This window comes from Leptonychotes weddellii, chromosome 8 (assembly GCF_054177405.1).
Source record: "Leptonychotes weddellii isolate Sample4059 chromosome 8, ASM5417740v2, whole genome shotgun sequence".
NCBI lineage: Eukaryota > Metazoa > Chordata > Mammalia > Carnivora > Phocidae > Leptonychotes > Leptonychotes weddellii.
Window position 1 is genome coordinate 120,526,785 of NC_138376.1, and position 7,994 is coordinate 120,534,778.

The window sequence follows — 7,994 nt, forward strand, 5'->3', positions numbered from 1 at the left end:
CAGGCTAATAGGGTTGAATTTCAGCTGAACAATGTCCCTCATTGTTCGTAGAGTTGTGCTGATGTTAAGGGAACAATTATTGGATGAGTATTAACAGCAACAAAAATAGTAATTATAAATAGACGCTCTTAAAACTGATAGGGACATTTAAAAAAGAAACCATCAGAATTAAAAGTGTATAATCATTAAAAAATAAAGTCCAAAGGAAAGGCTTAATAGCAGATTGTATAAGGCTAAAGAGAGAATGAGTGAATTATATTATGTGTGTAAAGAAATTATCCAGAATGCAGCAGAGAGACAAAGAAATGGAAAGTATGAGCCAAGAGTTTAAGAGACCTGGAGGATAGAAATTTTCAGCAATGACTTACCAGGTATTTCAGAGAAAAAGAGAATTTGAAAAAATGGGACGGGAAAGAGGATATTAAAATGTATTTTGTATTTAATATACATAAAATGTACATTAAAATGATAATTTTCAAGAATTGTTCAAAGACAAATCCTCAATTTCAGGAAACTCAGTGAATTTCAAGCAGAATAAATATAAAAGAAATTGACCTATATATATACAGCAGTGAAATGTAGACTACCCAAAACAAGGGGATGATATTGACAGTAGATTTTTTTAAACAAGCACACTCAAAAGTATGATAATTAAACTGAAAAACAGATGATTTCTCAACAGTAACACTGGAAGCTAAAAGAGTAAATCCGTCTCTTCAAAGTGCAGAGACTAACTACCAACCCAGCATTTTATATTCAGAAAAACTTTTAAGAACAAGGATGGGATACATGTTCAGATCAACAAGAACAGAGGGTTCACCATCAAAATGTTTTTACTAAAAAAAAAAAAAGTTTAAAGGACACACTTCTAGAATAGGCGAAATGAAAGCGGAGAGGAGCCCAGAGATGGGAGATGCCACAGTGAATAAGGAAAAACTGCCTGGAAATCTAAACATTGTTACCATGAAACAAATATAGTAACATCAGAGACTATGGACTCTGAAAAACAAACTGAGGGTTCTAGAGGGAAGGGGGGTGGGAGGATAGGTTAGCCTGGTGATGGGTATTAAAGAGGGCACATTCTGCATGGAGCACTGGGTGTTATATGCAAACAATGAATCATGGAACACTACATCAAAAACTAATGATGTAATGTATGGTGATTAACATAACATAATAAAAAAATAGTAACATCAACTATGGTGGTTAAAAAATCAAATGGAAGGTGGAATGAAAATGCCACACAATGTCCGATACATTTAACTAAATGTGTTAAATTTAAATAAAGAGTATATCATCTTATTTGGGAGAGGAAAAAGAATAGAATGAAGAAAAAAACAGAGAAAAACTTCAATTGAGAATTTAAAAAGGGTAGAAAACGGGAAAAACAACTAAAGAAGCAAGGTAAATAAGATGATAGAAATAAATACAAATAAGTCATATTTATCTTTGTTAAAATGTACAAACTCTAAGAATGGACAAGAGGGAGGAAGGAAGGATTGGGAATTCTTTTGGAAAATCAAGAGGAACACTCCCTAACATTCTTTAAGGCTAGTTTACTTTTCTTTTTTGAAAGAAATTTATTGAGATATAATTCACATAGCATATAATTCACCCATTTAAAGTATACAGTTCAATGGTTTCTGGTATATTTACAGGTATGTGCACCCATCATCACAGTCAATTTTAGAATTTTTTTCATTATCTCAAAAAGGAGCCCCCATAGATACGGAGAACAGATTGGTAGTTGCCAGAGGTGGGGGAGGGGTGTCAAAACTTTGTATCAAAAGATACAAAGTTTCAGTTATAAAATAAAAAATTCCTGGGGATGTAATGCACAGCATGGTGACTATAGTTAATAATACTGTATTTCATATTTGGAAGTTGCTAAGAGAGTACATCTTAAAAGTTCTTATCATAAGAAAAAATTGTAACTATTTATAGTAATGGATGTTAACTAGACTTATTGTGGTGATCATTTTGCAATATATAAATATATCGAATCATTATGCTATGCAACTGAAACTCATATAAAGTTATATGTTAATTATATCTCAATTATATATATATAAATTTATAAGTATATAAATTAATATGTATATAAATTCTCCCCTTTCAAGGATGTTTTGACTATTTTAGATCTCTTGAGTTTTCACAAAAATGTTAGAATTAGCTTGACAATTTCCTTGAAAAATCCTGATGGGCCTTGATGTAAAATTATGGCAAATGTATAGATAATTTGTGGAGAGCAGTTATCTTAAAAATATTCAGTCTTTCACACGTCTCCAAAGGCAAGGGAACCAAAGGCAAAAATGAACTATTGGGACTTCATTCAAATAAAAAGCTTTGCACAGCAAAGGAAACAGTCAACAAAACCAAAAGACAATAGGATGGGAGAAGATACCTACAAATGTCTTATCAGATAAAGGGCTAGTATCCAAAATCTATAAAGAACTTACCAAACTCAACACCCAAAGAACAAATAATCTAATCAAGAAATGGTCAGAAGACATGAACAGACATTTCTCCAAAGAAGACATACAAACAGCCAACAGACACATGAAAAAATGCTCAACATCACTGGGCATCAGGGAAATACAAATCAAAACCACAACGAGATACCACCTCACACCAGAATGGCTAAAATTAACAAGTCAGAGAACAACATGTTGGTGAGGATGTGGAGAAAGGGGAATCCTCTTACACTGTTGGTGGGAATGCAAGCTGGTGCAGTCATTCTGGAAAACAGTATGGAGGTTCCTCAAAAATTTAAAAATAGAGCCACCCTATGAATAAGCAATTGCACTACTAGGTATTGACCCCGAAGATACAAATGTAGTGATCCAAAGGGGAACCTGCACCCCAATGTTTATAGTAGCAATGTCCACAATAGCCAAACAATGGAAAGAAACTGGATGTCCATCAATAGATGAATGGATAAAGAAGATGTGGTATATTTATATACAATGGAATATTACTCAGTCATCAAAAAATGAAATCTTGCCACTTGCAATGACGTGGATGGAAGTAGAGGGTGTTATGCTAAGCAAAATAAGTCAATCAGAGAAAGACAATTATCATATAATTTCACTCATATGTGGAATTTAAGAAACAAAACAGAGGATCATAGGGGAAGGGAGGGAAAAATTAAACAAAATGAAATCAGAGAGGGAGATAAATCATAAGAGACTCTTAGTCATAGGAAACAAACTGATGGTGGTTGGAGTAGGGTGGGATGGGGTAACTGGGAATGAGATTAAGGAGGGCAAGTGATGTAATGAGCACTGGGTATTATATAAAACTGATGAATCACTGAACTCTACCTCTGAAACTAATTATATACTATACATTAATTAATTGAATTTAAAATTTTTAAAAAGTATTGCAAAAAAAATAATCGATGATATATTGGTAAATGTTTAACAATGGATTCTCCAGGATGGGATAGGGCATTGATTCATAGCATTTTGTAATTTCTATAGAGAAAATATTTCCATCAAGCTACCAACATAATGTCACTGAATTTGGAGTCAGGAATAACTGTTCACATTTGTGTATTTTGAGTCATCGTGGGCCCTCTCCAGCTTAACATTACTTTTAATCCATGAGCATGGTATTTCTTTTCATTTATTTCCATCTATAATTTCTCTAAAAAATACTTTGTAGTTCTTGTTTTGCAAATCTTTCATTGGATTTACTTCTAAGTAATTGGTATGTTTTTGCTATTATAAGGGGCATTATTATTACTATTATTTTACCTTTTTTGATGACATAAAGAAATACAATGAATGTTTGTAGAAGTTGAAGATGTGAAACAACTGGAACTTTGGTATATTGCTCATGGTTGTGTTCAATGATAGAACTGCTTTGGAGAACAATTGGCAGTGTCTTACAAAGTTAAGGTTAAGTATACGTTTAGCCTATAAAAAAACTATATCACCCAAGACAAATGAAACATATGTTCACAAGAAATACTTCTACAAGAATATTTATAGATTTTTCCATAGTAGCAAACTCTGGATACAATCTAATATGCCTCAGTAAAAAATGGATAAGCAATTTATGGTTTTATGCATACAATGGAATCTTCCCAAATAAGGAAAACAATGAGCTACTGTACTGATACAATAAGCAATATGACTCAGTCTCAAAAACAAAAGACACAAAAGGTGCTCTGTGATTTTATTTACTTTCAATTCAACAATAGGCAAAATTAATCTATGGTGCTAGTAATCAGAAACATTTGCCTTTGGGTGGCAGGCTGGATTTGACTGAAAAAATGCAAATGAGGACTTTCTCTATTGGAAAGTTTTCATAGCTTGTTTTGTGTGAAAGTTACATGGATGTGTACATTGTTAAAACTAACCAAAGGGAGCCTTTTAATTCTGTGCCTTTTATTGTGGTAAATTGTACTTCATCAGATCAGTGTTAGACGACTCATAAAAAAAAAAAAAAAAAGTTCCTTAATGTAATGAGAAGCTGGAAAGCAAATGATGGATATACAAACAAACAAATAACAACCCAGAAAAGCAAATGTGATGGTTAATTTTGTGTCAACTTGGTAAGACCATGGTACCCAGATAGTGAAACGTTATTCTAGATGCTTCTGTGAAGATATTTTTAGATGAGATTCACATTTAAGTCAGCCGACTTTGAGTAAACAGATTACTCTCCATAATGTCCATGGGCCTTATCCAATCCTTTAAGGGCCTTAACAGAAAAAGACTGACCTCCCCACAAGAGTCAGTTCTACCAGCAGAAAGCCATTGGATCAAACTAAAACTCTTCCATTGGCCTTCCAGCTTGCTGTCCGACCCTACAGACTGTGGACTTGATAAGCCTCCACATTCATGGGATCCAATTCCCTAAAATAAATCTCACTCAGTATATATACACATCTTGTTGGTTCTGTTTCTCTGGAGAACCCTTGGTTTCAAGTGAAACCAAGAACCCAAAAAAGGAAGTGGGACTCTAAATCCAGTTTTTGTTTTAGGTTACGTGGTGAAGGGACTGTGTGTATGTGCTCCCTTTAGTGTATATGTTTTATATGGCTCAGGAGAAAGGAAACAAAGTCCGGGGCTTGCCCAAAGTGACGATTCTAATGGGACGAGTCTAACGGGAGTGTCCCCCACATAAATCTTGGGCTCCGAAAGTCTGCATTCCTAGTATAAAAATATATATTAGAATTAAAGTGACCTCCATGCCACGGGCACTGTCAAGGAAATTGCCTCAAACATTGGCATTTAGAATCCAGAGGGGAAAATCATCTGCCCTGAGAATTTGTAAACAGCTAGCCCTCACGGGAGTTTGCAACCTGAATTCTTAAGACTTGGATGATCTGAATGAAACCCTCAAGCTAAGAATTTAGTATAAAGCAATTCCAGGCTAGTAGGATTCCCAGTGTGTCTGGCAAAAATACAAATCATTTTGGAAGAACTCACTTCAACACAGACCTCAAAGAAATTGCATTATTAAAAGCCCCAAAAATTTGCTCATAAAAAAAAAGGGAGAAGAAACAAAAATTAAAGGGAACAAAACACACAGAACAAGCCACAGCAAAAGAGAATCAGCACAGACATCAGAGTTAAATGCAAAAAAAAAAAAAAAGATAATGGAATTATCAGACACAGAAAATAAAATGAACATGCTTAATATTTTTAAAGAAATAAGAGACTGAAAATATAAGTAAAGTAAGAGGCTATAAGAAGATCAAACAAATTTAAGGATAAACTTCTGGAAATGAAAAATATCATCATTTAAATTAAAAAATAAAACGAAAAGAAAATTAGTAAACTTGGGGAATTTGACATGTTATAAGCTGAATGTTTCTGTTCTCCCATAATTCCTATGTTGAAACCCAACCCCCAGTGTGAGGAAGTGTGGCCTTTGGGACGTGACTAGGACCAAATGAGGTCATGAGGGTGGAGTCCTCATTGATGGAATGGGTGCCTTTGTAAGAGTAAAGAAAGAGCTTGCTTCCCCTCTGCCCTCTGCCCTGTGAGGATGCAAGAGAAAACTGTGTATACTACCCAGGAGAGGGCTCTCACCAGAACCTGTACTCGCTGGTACCAGGATCTGGGTCTTCCAGCCTCAAGAAGCATGAGAAATAAATTTCTATTGTTTATGAGCCACCCAGGCTATGATATTTTCTTATAGCCATCCAGATAGACTAAGACAATATAAAAACAATATGAACACTCAGCAGAGTTCCATAAGAAGATAAAAGGAGAATGTAATAGAAGCATCATATATTCTTTTATTTATTTAGGACTTTTGATGCTAACAATGAGTCAGTCTGATTCCTGGTAGAGATTCATAATAATGTTAAAATTTGGTTTTAGAAAGAAAACATGCTTATTTCTCAAAGTCAATAATAACTGAACACATTTATTTTCAAGAATCGAATAAAAGTGACTATTAGCATGCACAGATTCAGAACTCAAAATTTCAAGGAAATTTCAAAGAAGCTGTCATCATAGACTAATACTTGTACGAGTTTTTATTTGCCACATCTTTATTTTTTTAATTTATGAATGAAATTTATTTTAAAATAGTCTCAGAAATGTAGATGACATAAAATAAATACCATGAAATTTAAATTTGCTGGAATTTGTAAAACCCTAGGCTTCCTTTAATCTATGTTTAAATAGATTTATTGGAATTCTTTCCTTTACATCATGATGAGTAACTTTCTTGTTAAAGTTGTAAGAACTCAGAGTCACAAGACAAGCCCACTTGAAAAAAAAAGTAAATCAGACAATCAAATTTTGAGCCCTGTGTCCCATGAATTCTTTTCTTCTTCAGCCTAAATGTCTTATTTACATGGAAAAATTATGAAAAGAAGCAATGATAACAATAAATGACAATAACATTTTACTAGAAAACATTCCTCTTATACACACAAAGCAATTAGACTTCTACAAGTGTCTTCATACTCCAGATTAGCAAAGGGCTGTTTTCATGAGGAACTAGTTTTTTGCTTGTTTCTTTGTTTTTAAGATTTTATTTTCGAGAGAGAGAGAGAGAGTGTGAGTGGGAGGGAGAGACAGAGAGGGAGGTGAGAGGGAGAATCTCAAGCAGACTCCCTCTTGAGCTCAGAGCCTTATGCCGGGCTCAATTTCAGGACCCTGAGATCATGACCTGAGATGAAACCAAGAGTAGACGTTTAACTGACTGAGCCACCCAGGCACCCCCATGAAGAACCATTTTTAAGATAGTTTAATTAATAACTGAAGATCACAAACAAGATGAAATCAGAGAGGGAGACAAACCATAAGAGACTCTTAATCACAGGAAACAAACTGAGGGTAGGGGGATGGGGTAACTGGATGATGGGCATTAAGGAGGGCACATGATGTAATGAGAACTGCGTATTATATAAGACAAATCACTGATCTCTACCTCTGAAACTAATAATACATTATATGTTAATTATTTGAATTTAAAAATAAATAAATAAATAAATAAATAATAAATAAAAATAGCTAAAGATCACAAAATGCCTCACCCGATTTTAAAGTCACTCCTTTCACCACTTGTAGAGAAATTATCAATATCATGTTTTGAACCAGTGAAGCAGAGGAAATGGGAAAGGGGCCACTACTGGATTACTATTAGTAGATTCATTGTCAACTTGCTTAACACACCGCAATCCAGAAAATTAAAAAAAGCAAAATGACTGTAATGCAGAGGGCGAATCTGCAGACATTATTAAGAGTGCTCAGTTAAGAGCACTAATTAGAAGTCCCCAAGAGAAATGCTTTCTAGAACATTATTAGTTCTGCAAAGCCATGCCAAAACAAACTACTGAGTGTGAAATATTCAAAGTAATAAATGAATACTTTGAAACAAGGTATTAAACAAAAACTGTGTATATTTTGTATTGATGATACCGCTGAAAAGACAGGAAGATCAATTAATTGTAAACACCACTGCACGTGGATGGAACTAGAGGGTATTATGCTAAGTGAAATAAGTCAGTCAGAGAAAGACAA